The sequence below is a fragment of the Anomalospiza imberbis genome, chromosome 4 (genome assembly GCF_031753505.1).
Source record: "Anomalospiza imberbis isolate Cuckoo-Finch-1a 21T00152 chromosome 4, ASM3175350v1, whole genome shotgun sequence".
NCBI lineage: Eukaryota > Metazoa > Chordata > Aves > Passeriformes > Viduidae > Anomalospiza > Anomalospiza imberbis.
The window spans coordinates 47763849-47779402 of NC_089684.1; the positions used below are offsets into that span (position 1 = coordinate 47763849).

Below are 15554 nucleotides of genomic sequence, written 5' to 3' on the forward strand. Positions count from 1 at the left end.
CCCAAATAAGCCCAATTCTACAGTCCTGATGTCCTGAGTCCTAACTCCACCGCTCAGTGTCTCAGCTATCCTCCAGATCCTGAATTCTGTCATCTTGGCATCACTGCAAACAAAATGTCATGTAAATTCTAGCTTTTTATCTGGGATGTTTCAACAAAAGGCTTGAGGAAAAACCCTTCATGCGATTTCCCATGAGCTGCATAATTTAAATATTATTAAGCTGCTTACATGATAATCTAACATCACAGTCGGTGAGTATACAACACTGATGTAGACTCTCTATGGAAAATTTGCTTTTGGTTTTTGCAGGGAATCAGATTGCCTTTAAATGCATGTATTGTTGACACTAAATCCTCAGAGCAGAATGCAGAGTGTTGATAGTAAAGGAATTTGTTTAATTTTAACAGCATAATCAATTGGGTAACTAATGGCACTGGCCAATTTAATATGATTAATCTGACTGAAACCCTACAAAAGCAGTGCTGTTGCCAGTCTCATGGGAACCAACATTTCAAAATACCGTATGTTATGTGTAGACATTTTAGGAGAAGAAAAAAAAACCAAGAAAGAGCAAATAACCCATCAGTCAGTTGGAAAGCATCTGATTAATACTCTTGAGTACTGATTAGGATATGGAGGTGCAGGCTCTCTTTTCTGCAAAATATGTAACTAAGGAGACCATGGGATTACTAATTGTCTGAGGAGTTGAGTAACTGAGTGCAGAAAATTGGGATTGGTGCCAATATACTGAAAATCTGGGAGAGTGTCTGCATGTAAATGACTTTATAAATAAAACAAACCTCAAAATCAGTTTTATTTAATGCTAAGGGCAGTAAAACCTGTCTCTGAGACTGAAGTGTCAGAAGGCTTTCACCTCAGTGAAGCCCAAGACAACTGCTATTCCATCCCTTCATGTGTGACTGCACACATTTGAATAACTTAGGAAGTGGAAGGAATCCAGGTTAGAGATAAACTTTGTCATTACTATTTTTGCATGGTGTTTTTTTATGTAGGTACATTCATTGATCCTGTCTCCACCTCCAATGGCTATCCAAGCATTGGCTCTGTGGCAGGAAAGGACACCTAAGAGTGAAGGACGAAGCCAAAGCAGCTTTGCTTCACAGCTTGGAGCAGCTGTGAAGCAATAGTTCTAGAGTGGGATTTACTGTCCCAAGAACGAGGCAGGAAAAATGAAAGGATCTTGTGAAAGATCACAGGATATACGTACCACTGTCCTCAGTCAAGGCAATTTTCATGTCTTCTAGTCAGAGGAGGCCAGGGTGAACCAGAATGAGTTAGCAGTGTGCTGCCAGGCATGGGGCTACAGCTGAGACCAGGTTTGGTAGCTGTGTACAACTGTTCTACAGTGTCAAGTCAGAGTGACAGAAGAAGCTTAGATCTATTGCCAAGGCTGCACCAACCCTTCTCAAATGACTGTGACACCCAAGCATCTCATGGGTTCTAGTAGCATATCTACTCTCTTATATTTGCTATGTAAGTTTATTAGCATTTTCACAGTACTAAAAAACTGCAGGAGCTCAGCAGCCAGTCAACTGTTTCAGTATTACCTTGCCTCTGTTTGCTCCAGCATGGTGACCTCTGAGAGGGGCAGATGGAAACTTGCTGGCAGAAGCATGGAGCTGGTTTGTTGAGTTTATTGTCTGGGGTTTTTTTCACATGTCCCTGTGCTTCTGAAATAATAATTTTTGGTCCATCCTGAAAGGTCAGAAGAAATATCTGTAGCAGTTCTTTTGTACCCAGCTTCACTTCCCTTGGTGCTTTCTAGAGACAGCTGAGTCACACTACAAAGGATAAAGTTAAAACATCTATGTGACCCATACTTGATGATCACTGATGCAGATGGCATAAGACTGGTGTGTCCTGAATTTATTGCAACTGATATGATATATGCCAGAGGGACTATTGAAGGCTGAGGGATCCTAAATCCATGGGTTGTTGTCCAAGAAATATTTTTTTCTGAAGCTTTAATTTCTGGAGTCATTGTAAAGCCTTAACTGTGTCAACTAAAAGTCCTCATGAATATTATTCCATTTAGAAACAAGCAAACTGCTGTTTGTTACTGGTAAGTTTTCACTGTTCTGCTAATTAGACAATTTCAGTCCAGGAGAGGAATGGAAATTCAGTGTGTTTTTGTAGTGAAACAGACGTTGTTCCTATGCATTTATTCCTCCTTCTACAATATGACTGCTTTTTGTTTCTTAATGCCTCTACTGTGTAGTAAGACTAATTTTCCACTAAAATAGACTTGTATTTAGCCAGAGAAGCTGTACATGCAGTTGGCCAAACTGTGAAGCTTAGGTCTGTGACACTATTGTTCAAAGCTGGTGTGGTATTTTCTCACCTACAGCTTTTTGCAGGACTGGTTTAACTTCTTGCAGAGCTAATCACAGGTGCTGTTATCAGAGCAGTATGAAGTGTAGCAGTTCAGAAGGCTTGGCTTTTCTGAAGACAGTGTTCATAAATGAGGTGTTTTTGGACACAAATGGAAACCAGTGTCAGTGAAGCAGCACTCCTATAGAGGAGTAAACTATGGGAAAGATGTAACTCTTTTCCTCTTGCCACCTACAAAGAGTCTGTGGTAAGAAGGGGGTGACAGTGAGAAACTGACCTGGGGGAACTCCAGGAGATCAGCTGTTTGGAAGTTTTGATGCATGAGAGAAGTAATCAACTCATGCCATTGTTCCTGGTATGAACAACAATGCAGATGATGGGATGGATTTCTTCTTTGTGGTAATGGCGGTGAATCTTGCTAATCTTCAGTATGATAAAATAGCTCTGGCTGGTGGCTTCTAATCAGAATTAAGGCCCTCACAGGTAATGAGACAAATGAAGCTACAGCACAACGTAGGATGCAGCACCATGCCATGCAGCAAGAAAATCTTTGAAGCGATATGACAAGTGCCTTCAGTTAAGGTTCCTGATGGTATGGTGTAGGTGAAGTCAAGTATGGATTTAGTAAAATGAACCTTTTCCATATTTTATTTGTTACTTGCCTTACTTAATCGCACAAACTTTGATTAAATAGTTACAGAACCAGTGGCTTTGCATCAGTAGACACTGAATGCTAAGAGATAAACGTGCTGGCTAGTCATAGGACTCTCCAGATGGATATGTTTTGTCTGAATGGCTTTGTAGTTTCTCACTTATTTATAACAGGAATGGCTGTTAGATCTGCTAGGGTATAGTAATAAATTTACTGAACTACAAAAATAATTTATCCTCCTTCTTGCTTTCAGCTAATTATAACATCTTAAGGTATCTCAGGATAGTATGAACATCCGTTCCCTGAAGATCGACTCTTCTCGGACAATAATTATAGAGCTAATGAGTGGAGTGGAGAATGGAGTTTAGGAAACAACAAGGGACAGCTCTGCCTTTCTTTGCTCTCACCTTAGTACATTCCTTTCACTAGACTGACTTCCTAACATACCTTACAGCAAAATTTCTAGATGAAATAGTCCATTTTCTTTGGAAAAGGATAGAAAATCAGATAGTGGCTCTGGGACTTGAACACCTTGCTCTAACAATTGGTGTTAGCAGATCATCAGAAGCAGATAGTCCTGCCTCCTTTTCCAACCACTCTGAACCCTAGAGCACAATACCACAAACAGATCTCCAGCATTCACCAGTGTTGTCACAGGGAGATCATCTATAATTTATCATAATTTGAGTGATATAAATTACTCTTCTGGTATGCTTTTCTATTTGCTATTTTTAGTGATAGAAGTGACACCTAATTTGCACTTGTTAAAACAGGTTTATGAAAGTGTGTTGTAAATAAATCTTGGGAGGAATATAAATTACCGTAGTTCAGGGTAAAATAACTTCCCTTTTGTGGGTCAGAATGAAAATAATGTCGGTGGGGGGAGATTGTTCCACTTCTCTGTGTTGGAGGATTCTTGTACCTTTTTATATAGTATTGGATGCTGGCTACAGTGGAGACAGGACTTTAAATGGACACCAAGTCTTAGCATGACAGCTCTCTTGTTCTTAGACAGCGAATGTAAACTCTAGGGTTTCTCCTAGATTGCAGATGTGATAAAACAGACAAAAAATGTTGGCGTATTGAGCAGTGAAATAGCTGCAGAAGAATTAGACCTTTGTGGCTTCTGCAAGAAATGCGTATATAGGTAATGTAATCCTACTAAGAATACGTAGGGGACAGGATGGGAGAATAGCTTGGTTTTGGCTACAGCAAAATGAAGTTCAGTAGGCTTAACAGGTATCATTTGTGGTCTGCTGCAATGGCAGCTGCCACAGTTTTATGACACAGATAATGCTTTATGTCTCACCTCCAGGGGAGCAACTAAGACAGCTTAGTCCCTGCCCAGCACTTGTTTTTTATCGTATATCCTCTCCTATCACCAACCTGATGTTTGGGAAAAAGCTTTTCTGTAATGGGGATATCTGCTACATTAAAGATTAGTGTTCTGTGTGAGAACAGTGTTTTTATTTCTCCTTTTTTGTATTTACAGGAAGAATTCTTGTTCTTTAATCTTGATTTCAGTAAGTTTTTAATTGTATTCTGTCTTCAAATTCTGTCTGCAAAGATTGCTTGTCATAAAGATACCTATTTTCTACAATGTAAGTGTAGATTCAGCAGTAGGTGTCAGTTCAATATTGGGTGAACTGTTTAAATCTCTCCCCAAGCCTTTTCCTTCTTCATTCCATGGAGAGTCAAAGTCTAACAACTGAAAGGTAATCACTATGGTTACAGCATCCAGTTCTAGCAAGAAATCCAAGATTTAAATCTTAAAGCTTGTAGCAAAATATATATATTTGAGACACCCCCAGACATTTGGGATTGTGTTTCCAAGTGTTAAAACAGGCATTGACAGTTTGAGGTAATTCCATTGCAATGCTCTGCTTGCAAGACAGTGGTCTGCTATTATAAGTGGATTGCTTACATAAGAGTTGAAAGAATACTTACTAGTTTAAAATGCATCTCAAAGCAATACAGGGTTTTCAAACTCAGAAATCTAAGATTTAATCACTGCCTGGTTTGAAGGCTGTGTCAACACTGTCAGCCAAAAGAAAGATTAAAACTTGGATCTTTTCCAGCTGCAAATATTATGAAGACATCTTTCTGAGCCATTTTTAGGCATTACAAGAACCATGGACATTATGAAGCACCAGGGTTTTGCAATCCTACAGCAGACAACTTTATGGCCCAGGTGGTGGATATTTCATATATTGAGGTCCCTCACCCCAATTAGTAACTGATTTAAATCCATCTGTTCACAGATGGCAGAAAATCGCTGCTCTACCACAGTTCTCTCTAACAGATAGGTATCCATCCAAAAGCCAAATTAACAACCCAAGACCAGAATTGCCCAGGGAGATTTCTTGAGATGATATCAATGCCTGAGCACTGTTAGTGCTGGATTAGTGGCTCTTTTCAGAGACAAGTCTAGTGGGAAAATCTAGACAAATAATGCTTTTAATCTGGCAAATGTGTCTTCTGACTGTAGCTCAGGCATAGGAATGAATCCAGATAGAGAACACCTAATCTGGACCATTCTATAGTTCAGGGTAAAATACAGGATTATGCTTTATGCTTAATGGATGGGGAGAAAAGGTGTAGAGTTCTGAGAGAATGGAATTTCTAACATGACTGTTAACTAGTGTAGGGCAAGAGATTCTACATCCCAAATCATGACAATGTGTGTTTTGTTACTGAATTCTCAAATTGGCACTACTTCCTAATCTCAAAGGGCTCATCCTACCACTTTTCATAACATTTTACAGTATCTTTGTTAATTCTAGAGAAAAGAAGACTTTGAGATGATGTGATTGCAGCCTTCAGTATCTGGAAGGAACCTACAAGGAAGATGGAGAGAGGCTTTTTACAAAAATATGTAGTGACAGGACAAGGGAGAATGGGTTCAAATGGAAAGTTTAGATTAGATATTATCAAAAAATTCTTTACTGTGAGGCTGGTGAGGTACTGGAACAGGCTGCCCAGAGAAGTTGTGGATGCCCCATCCCTGGCAGTGCTCAAAGCAAGGTTGGATGGGGCTTTTAGGAACCTCCCCCAGTGAGAGGTGTTCTCACCCAATGCAGGTGTGTTGGAACTAGATGGTCTTTGAGGCCTCTTCCAACTCAAGCCATTCTATGGTTTTATGACTTATTCTCTAGATACTTTTTCATAATAAAGTGCAAAACTAATTAGAATTTTTAATCAAATCTTTAAGCAAAGCCTGTTCAGTTGTAAATAGCACTCAGTATTTTTTTATTTGATATATGACTTTTTCAACTTTATGATACTGGTTTTTAAGTCTTTGAAGAAATTGAAATCTTATATAATGTTTAACTGCAAGTAACTTTTCTATTTAGTGACTCATCTTAATTGTGGTTTATTTTTGTCCTGAATCTATTAAATATAATATTAGATGTAGAATATTCTCTGCCAAGTCTTTGGACTGTACACCTAAGTCAACTGTATCACAACTAGCTAGTACATATTTACCACAGGAGTTGTTTGTTTGTTTGTTTTGGTACATAAATTAGGATGTGGCAACTGCTGCTGCTGTTCTCGCTTGATTTTTAGGTTGAGGATGTTTAAAAGATGCATTGTTTCAGATTAAGTTTCATTTGTATATGAGGTCTGAGTTTAACTGATAACTCCTTTTACCCTGGAGTTTTTGTTTTGCTTAGAGGAATCTCAGGAATGATGTAAATTGTGTGGTGCTTTTTTTGTTTGTTTGTTTGTTGTTTTAATACCATAAGGGACAAAATTAGAAACAGCTGGTGATGAAATAAAATGCAACATATGCTTGGCAACAGTAGATCAATGTCACTTCTTGTTTATTCTGTGACTGATTCCCTAGATAAAAGAAATCTGGTGGACCTCAGCTATCTAATGTTAGTAAAACATATTTGATGGCATGATATAAATGGAAGACTATCGGTTTAGAACAAAAGAAGTGTCATGGTTTAAGCCTAGCTGGCAACTAAGCATCATGCAGCCACTTGGTTACTCTACCTCTCCCAGCAGGATGGGTGCAACACAATTGAGAGGGTAAAAGTGAGAAAACTCATGGGTTGAGATAAGAACAGTTTAATAACGGAAATAAAACAACATTAGTAATAAATCATAGTGAAAATCTAAATCACAAAGAGAGAGATAAAACCCAAGGAAGATAAGTGATGAAAATCAAAGCAATTGCTCAGCACTAGCTGACCACTGCTCAGCCAGGGCCTCAGCAGTGGCACCCTGGCCACTTCTGCCCTGGTTCAGTGCTGAGCATGGCACCATATGGAATGGAATATCCCTTAGGTCAGGTGGGGTCAGCTGTCCTGGCTGTACCTCCTCCCAACTCCTTGTGCATCCCCAGCCTCCTCCCCAGTGGTGTGGTATGAGGAGCTGAGGTGGCCTTGCCTCTCTGGAAGCACTGCTCAGCAATAACCAGAACATTCCTGTCTGATCAGCACTGCACAAACCCAAAACACAGCCCCATACTGGGCAACTGTGAAGAGAATGAACTCCACTCCAGCCAAACCCAGAATGGGTAGAATGTAGAAGAATGTAGTATGTAGAATGTAGTATGTAAAATGCAGTAGAATGGTTAAGATTCTAATGGTTTAAAGGGGCTGCGCTAGTACTGTATGATGAGCACAGAAGTAACATGACAAAGGGAGATTACAGGCAGAAATACTCAAAGGATGAGATTTGGGACTAATTTTTATTTTCTCTTATATTTTTTCTGCCACTAGAAAAATCAAAATGTAACAATGAAATTTGCAGCTGATATTAAAGTAAGGAGTCACTGTTACCATCAGAGAGTATCAGAATATCACAATGATCATCTTGAGTGCTGGGGTAATAAAAGTAGGATTTTATTCAATACTGAAATGAAATGAATTATAAGGAAATATTTTATAAGATGAGACCTTGTTGGGGAATGGGATGAGAAAAGATATGAAAGAGCTGAATACTTACCTATCTGATATGTCACTTGAGCATCAGGAAATAGCAGCATCAGAAGGAAGCATGAGGAATTTGGGGTTTGCTGTTAGGGGATGGAAGGGTTGGCTTTTTTTTTTTTATGTCAGCAGACAAATGGAAAATGAAAAGAATTTTGGATCACCCAAAAGTAAATACTTAATTAAAGTTCCTTGAAAATATTTTTAATCAAATGACACCTCATATTTGCTTTTTTCTTCTTTTTTTTTTTAACTACTTTAATAAATAATTAGGTAGACATGAATATACTATAAAATACAATCTTAAAAGTTAATATATCAGGCTGTTGACACAGTATTTTTTTAACACTGGAGAGGTCAAAATTTATAAATTGTGAAAAGAAATAATAATTTAAAAAAATATTTCTGTTGTGAAGACCCTCCCCAAAGTTCCCCTTAAATGATTCAAAGTGTGTGGGTGTTCAGCCTCTTTCTAAGGTACACCTACCAGTTTTTATATGAATTACAGAATCATGGAAGTTGGAAGGAAGCTCCAGAAATCCTCCTCCAGCTCACAGCATATCCAATGAGATCAGGCTTCTTGGGGCCTCATGCACCTGAGTTTTGAATATCTCCAAGGATGGAAACTCCACAATCTCCCTGGACAACCTGTTCTAGTGTTTCATCGTGCTAACAGGGGAAATCTTCATCCTTATGTTCAGTTAGAATTTCTCACATTCCAACTTTTTCCCCTTGTCTCTCATCTAATCCCTATGTGTGTAAGTTAAATGCAGAAAAGCTCATGTACTGAGCAAAAAACTTCATTAGAACTGATTATGATGATTAATGATATTACATGATGATACTGACTTTCATATTCTTCTTACATATTCCTGCATGATGTTTTAACATTTGCTTTTGAACAGGAAATGTCTAACTGTTTAAAAGCATGTTAAAGTAGCATTATGTTTGACAACACAAGATAGCATATGGTTAAAAGTTTCAACTGCACTATCATTATCTGTAAAATAACTTTTTCTCCACTGAGTTTATATTTTAAATTCTTGGTTGAAATGCTTAGCTTTAAACATATACACAAGAAAATCAAGTAGATCGAAGGGCTTCTGTAATTTGCTAAATCTTCTTCACTTACAGATGAGGGAAAAGTTCTCACAGGCACGTGTTGAGTTGGTGATTTTAAACCCTGACCTGGTGGGGAAAACGTGTCTCCAATTCACGTGTAGGAAATTACTTTCATTCACATATGGTATTTTCTGAGGTAATCTCCTGCATTATTTTACCCTGTAATATTCTAGTAATAGCACCTGTGTGTGTCTATGCTGTTTTTCTTTTTAACTTAAAGTGTTTCGGAAAAATACTGAGAAAAAAATTTTTTAGCCATGAAATGCTGTCATGTCTCAGCAGAAAAATGACAGAAATGGAGCTCATGAAGAATTAATCTAGAACATTTTACTGTGATTGAATTCTTACTAATAAAGAAGAAAATAATAGTGAGAGCTTTGAGTCACTTTGAGTAACAGCTGTTAGAAGTCAGATGTGTTTTACTTTGTTTTAGACTTTTGTTGAATTCCCAAGTGTGAAGAAAACTGAGGGATGAGGAGGAAAGGAAAGAAAAGCAACATTTGTAGTTTAATTGTACCAAAGAAATGTTGGGAATCAAATATTGTATTTGCATGCTTATAAAGATGCACAGGTAATTTGCAAATATATCACACATTTTCTTTAGCTAGTGTTTGCAAGCAATATTTCTTTCTGGCCAATGTACAGTGTATAAAGGAATAATAGCTCAGCTCAAATAATAAGTCTATAGGAATGCTTCAGTGTGTATTTTGGCATAAGAATTGGCTTCCAGCTAAGCCTTTTGTAATCATCTGAAAGCTTAGATAGAAGAAGATTTGACATTTGATTTTAGAATACCAGTTTGTTTCCCTTTCTTTTCTCTAAGGTATATCATATTTCCTTAATAAAAAAAGAAACATTTCCCTAACAGAACATACTGATATTACGACAAAGGAGCATAATAGAAGCCATAGGGACTAAGACAGTGTTTGCATTAATTTCTCATTTGTTTGCAAATATTTTTAATATCAATTTTTACTTTGATGTGGCTGTTTTGTATGGCTATGACAAATAAGATACTTCCTATTCAAGCCATGGTGCTTCTGGCTCTCTTCATCTCCTGAGCATATGCTATAAAGCCACTGAGGAATCAAAATAAAACTGGAGCCTGTACAAATTTTGAACATAGTGCAACCTGCCTCTTTAGTTTTTCTGTAAACACTTCTTTGGTTAGGTCAACAGACAGCCTGGTTTTTGCCCAGGCTTACAGAGCTTCTTCCATCAGACTGCAAAGAAAGGCTACAGGAGGGTGTGGTGGCTATGGCAATACAACATTTGTATGGGGGCAAAAAGAAAGTAAAATTGCCAGTGGAGATGCTGAGAAAGAGGAAGAGAGTATCGCAGGAGAAAAAAATAAAGATCTTATTTCAGTCCTGGGAAAACCTGGAAGAAGAAATTACAGGAGAAAATCAGAAGCTTTATTGTAAATTTATCAGGGTGTTAATGTCATACAAGAATAGTTTCTGAGCCTCTTGATTTTTATACTTGGTTAGTTTAAAATACTGAATTGCTCTCTCAGAACTTCACAAGCTCTTACATACACTTCAGATATGTATGAACATACAATTTGATCATCTGAACTTTGGCACAAGTTTTCTCAGGCACCTTCTGTAACTTTTTGATTGCAGTGTCCTCTCAGGAAGAACATTCAGCTTGACTTAGAACAAAACTTTTGTCTGCTGCCATTCAATCCTATGTTATTACTGAGCACACCATTCCTTTGTTTCCTTAACTGAATTTAGATGCAGTGGGATGGGGGTCCAGGTCCTTTTCTTGGAAGGAGTTAGTAAAGTAAGATCTTTATTATCTTAGCCAAGCCTAGCGCAATGGGGCTAGAGCTCTAACACACTCTATGAAGGTTTGTTACAGACATTCTAAAGTGGAAAGATGTAGGCAATATAGCCAGCAGCAAACCCAGGAAATTCTAACAAAGTAACATGGGATTCGCAGAGCTCTTTAAACAATGAAAGGCAGCACACCACCTTTCCACAAAAAAAAAAAAAACTGGTAAGGGCAGATGTTGACTGCCTTTGGAAATCAATCTTTTCTGACAAATGCATTAATATGTATTTCCTACAGCTGGTAGTATCAGCTGTAGGAAATCTCCCTGATCTCATAAAGACAACTCCTACATTTCACAGATGGTGAAATCTAAATCTGCTTTTGATGCTAGTCTGGATCAGTGCTTTCATGAAAGAAATCTAAAATCCTAAAATCTAAAACCCTTCCCTTAGCTGCTGCTTTCCACTGCGAGTGGCCACATGTAATTTTTTTTCCTACAATGATGAGGTAATTTTGAAAATGCTTGTTAAGAGATACAAAATAGGTAGACTATTTTGGGGACATTAATGGAGAATTCAGCACTAAATTCTGTGATTATACATGCTAGCCACTTGACCATTCTTCTGAGTTTTTCTTTTTGTGCTTCTATTTCTCTAGCAAGTTGAGTAAATTTAGCATTTAATTGCTATTCCTGTTCTGAAACTTTCAACCTTCTACTTTGCAACTGAAGCAGGGTTAATTAGCCCACCCTAAAGTTCAAATACCCTCATTAGTGTGAGATTCACTAGCCATCAAGTATTACTGAATAATGATCCCATCAAGAAAATGTATAATATTACAAAGTGAAAGCAGCAGAATTTTCTGAATGTTTTGTTCACAAGAACTTACATGTTAACGAGCACAGACTTATGTCTGACAAGGACCTTTAAAGGAAATAGGAGAATCATATTAAATTCAGAGATATGCTTTTGATGTCTGTTTTGCTGTATTTCAGGTAAATTAAAAAGTCTGTGCATGCTGCTTTGACTATTCTGACAACCTGAATTTTGAAGCAATTGGCCTGAATTTCTGCAATTGTTTCTGTTTTTGTTATTTGCTTATTGTGTACCACATAATTGGTTTTTCTTTCTTAGTAAAACTGATGTCTTTTATGTAATGAAGTTCACTTGTGAACTGACTAGTTTTGAACACACTAGAGGAATATGCCCATTATCCTACATAGGAAAGTTTCATATTACTTTCAATCATGGGAATGTGTTTACAAAGACAGTATTTGGAGAGGCTTTGCTTTGGAGTAAAATGATGTTTCACTCCCTGCAACTGTATCAGTTCCACCATGGTTTAGAATTTTAACATAAAACATGCCCCAAATAGCAAAAATATGCCTTTTTATGAGTGCATCACACATGACAAAAAAAGAAAATTCTCAACATTTGATCAGTACTTTAAAGACATACTTGCCAGAGATACTCATGCGATGATGAATATCAGAATACCAAGATAAAGATTTAAATTTTTTTTTTTCTGAACCTAAGAATTTTATTTTGTCTGAAATCCATTTCTTTAATTTTTGCTTCCAAAATCCTCTCTTACAGGATAGTCTATTTTTCCATCGTAGCCTTTTACTATGTGAATATAAAAAAATTCATTTATCATAGGAATAACTGCTGATTACAGAAATGACTAGTATGAAAGGCTGTGTCAAATTCTTTTATATAATTTGTTTTTTAATGGACTTGATATAAGGTGCTTTAGAAGATGAAGGGAGAAGTAACTCTACAGAGAAATGATGGGTCAAGCTTAACTAATTCTGAAATGAATCCCTAAGAAACATGATCTCTTTCCATAAAGAAGAAAGGCAAGTTATTTGCTACTCAGTTAATCCTTTCCTGTTGAAAGCATCACTGATCATGAAAGCTCACAGATCACCGGGCCAAGGTATCTCTCCTCTCCAACAGTGACACAAAGCTGGACCTTCAAAGCATGATGGTTACTTCAACATATTTTTTCATAGTTTTCAACATTATGATATACTTTTCAGCTTATTCTAGCTAGCATGTCTGCTTTGGTTTTTTCCTCTCTCTAAGGCAAGTCTAAAGCCTACAATCTGTTAGATGTTTTAAAGCTCAGCTTTCTTATACAAGTCTTGTACTTTTCACAGAAGCTGGAAGATGCTGCAAAGAAATGCCTTGTAGCACTTATCTTCCATTTGCGCAAGAATCTACATCAGAATATGGAATTCAAGAGAATGAGGTTTCTGTCATATGTTCCTAACTCACTTTTCTTCACTGTATTCAACATATTTCAGCAGCCATTGTTAGCTGTAGCGGATATTTAGTTTATTTAGTGGTATTTCATGTAATTTCTCTTGACTATGAAAGTAGAAAAAATTTCTGTTCGTTTTCCCGTAAGTCAAGTATATGTGATGCATGCTTAGACACCTAGTCCTTCCTGCTTCTTATGTCTTCCTAATTCCAGCATCATCTTAATGGGAAACATTATTATGTGTACATAAAATGGAGTCCACAACCTGGCCCACAGCTGACTTCCAGGTGACACTGAACCAACAAGTACTAATCTCCAGAGCTCTAATGGTCAGGAGCCTGAAGTTTTGCCTTCTTGTGTCCTATTGTCACTGGTTCAACTATGTTGAGCAGATGTTCTCTGCTGTACCCTCATTAGACCTGGTATATCAGGCATCCCAGCCAGAGGACCTATTCAAACAGACAGTGGCTTTAATTTACCCAAATCCATAAATTTTATCTGGGAGGAAGACAAGGTGAACAGTGGAAATAATGGATCAGCACAACCTTTTTGCAGCATAAGCTGGTGGTGAACTCCACCTGTGGTCTGGAAAGCAGGGTGAGCAACAGGGTGCCCATGACCCTCAGGCAGGCCTGTGCAGCTCTGCTGTTGACAGCAGATACACCAGGACACCTGTGATCTGCTGGAAGGTGTGCTGTAGAGTTACTTTGTGAAAAGTCCTTGGTACAGGGACATGACCCCAGCCTGTTTTTGTAGCCTTCTAGATCACCTCACCAGTCATGGTGAGGGCAGTGGATTCAGGCTTGGAGCTCATTTTTGTGAGTAGACTTGAGTATTTACATGATTTGATCAGCAGAAGAGAGGAAAACATATTTATATTTGATTGCATAAATAATGGAAGCAGATTATTTGAACTGAACAGTTTTGTGGTTTTCCTAGAGGAAGTGAATCACTGTTTTCATGTTTTTAGTTCCTCATATGGCATTTGAGGAGTCCCAATGACATCTTTGTTTTACAATATTTCAGAACTTTTCTAAGGGTTCTAACTTTTCTTTGGCAGCACACAAATTACTTGGTGAATAATATTTTCTTCTGGCTTATGACTGGACTTTGTCTTAAACAATAATGTTTAAAATAAAGTAGCAAATGTTGGCTTTTTGTTTTCTCTTTTAATGTTTTTCCTGCTTTGGCATCTCCCACATTTATTCTTCCTCTTCTGTAATTTCTAGCTGGATTCAATTAATAAAAACGTGCCCAAGACATCTATCTCTACATCATGAATTTTTTTTACCTTTCTGAATTTATATCAAGCTATTTCTTGGTGTACTTCTTCAGGGATTTCTTAGTCAGCTGTCTGAGTCACAGAAATCATATGGGAATTTCTCCTTCACTTTGATCCTAACAAACACTAGGGTGGTGCTGGGTGAGAAATGCTTTCTGAAACTCAGGGACAGGAATACACACTTCTCCTAGAAGTTCAGAACATTAAAACCATCCTGTGTTGACATGAGTCAATACAGAAGTAGCTCTTATTTAATTTTTTTTATGGTAAAGTCTAAGAGTATAATTATGCTTGCCATGGTGAGCTGTTCTTTTGAGTTCAGTACTTACCAGCTTGCTTTCCCATTTTTAGTTTGCATTTAATTATCATCAGCCTCTAATACTGGTAGGACAAATTGTCTCTCCAACTACATTGCAGAAGAGTTCTGTGTTTTTATGTTTTCCTATCTTATGTATCTTTGGCAACCCACCAAGGATAGACCATTTTTGTTCACTTTTTTGTCCACTGTAAGTAGACCACAAATAGTCTGATTAAAATCCTGTGTCTGTGTAGGTGGGGGAAGGAGGCTTGAATTAGAAAAGAGTTACGTAGCCACCTGAGATGAAGCATCTATGAATGACTGTTGGTGAAGCATCAACAGACAAATAAGTAAAAAGAAGCTGTGCTATGTCTGTTTGAGAATAATAGTTACTGCATATGACAATACTTACTTGCATCTGTATGAGATTCAGCAAATTAGCACTACATGTAGGTTCTGATCCAGGGACTGGTATGGAAAGACTAGTTTATAAAGAAACTTATAATATGGACAAGAACTGGAAAGATGTTTTGTGCCTTCTTCCCTGACACATGCCTTCTTCCCTGACACATGTAGTAGTGACATGTACTATCTGGTCCTTTGTGAGAAACCAAGATGTAGGTGCATCAGAACCTTGTGTTAGCACACGGTTCACTTCATCATGAGCACACATCACTTCATGAACACATGTCTACCAGAAGGAAAACTAGATATGCCAAGTGCTTCATTAGTGAGGTTTCAATGAGCATTAATTGATTTAGGGCATGTCTCTCTTAACTAAATGTTGGGCTTATACTTGTGTTGACTAAACTCTGAGTAGTTTACTTGAAAGTATAAACTTCAAGCCTTGAATAAACAAGT

At 37.6% G+C, this 15554-nt stretch overlaps 1 protein-coding gene across 7 annotated transcripts in view; it reads right to left on the reverse strand.

Moving 5' to 3' along the window:
* The window catches only part of GABRB1 (gamma-aminobutyric acid type A receptor subunit beta1), a 120897-nt gene that overhangs the window by 67704 nt on the left and 37639 nt on the right, over window positions 1-15554 (reverse strand). Inside the window, exon 1 of one of the 7 annotated variants that reach the window (XM_068188417.1) lies at window positions 5768-5828. The exons of the other annotated variants lie outside the window; for them this stretch is intronic. The gene's annotated coding sequence lies outside the window, so the exon portion shown is untranslated. Of the gene's footprint in view, window positions 1-5767; window positions 5829-15554 lie in introns of those variants that run through there. 7 annotated transcript variants of the gene reach the window in all.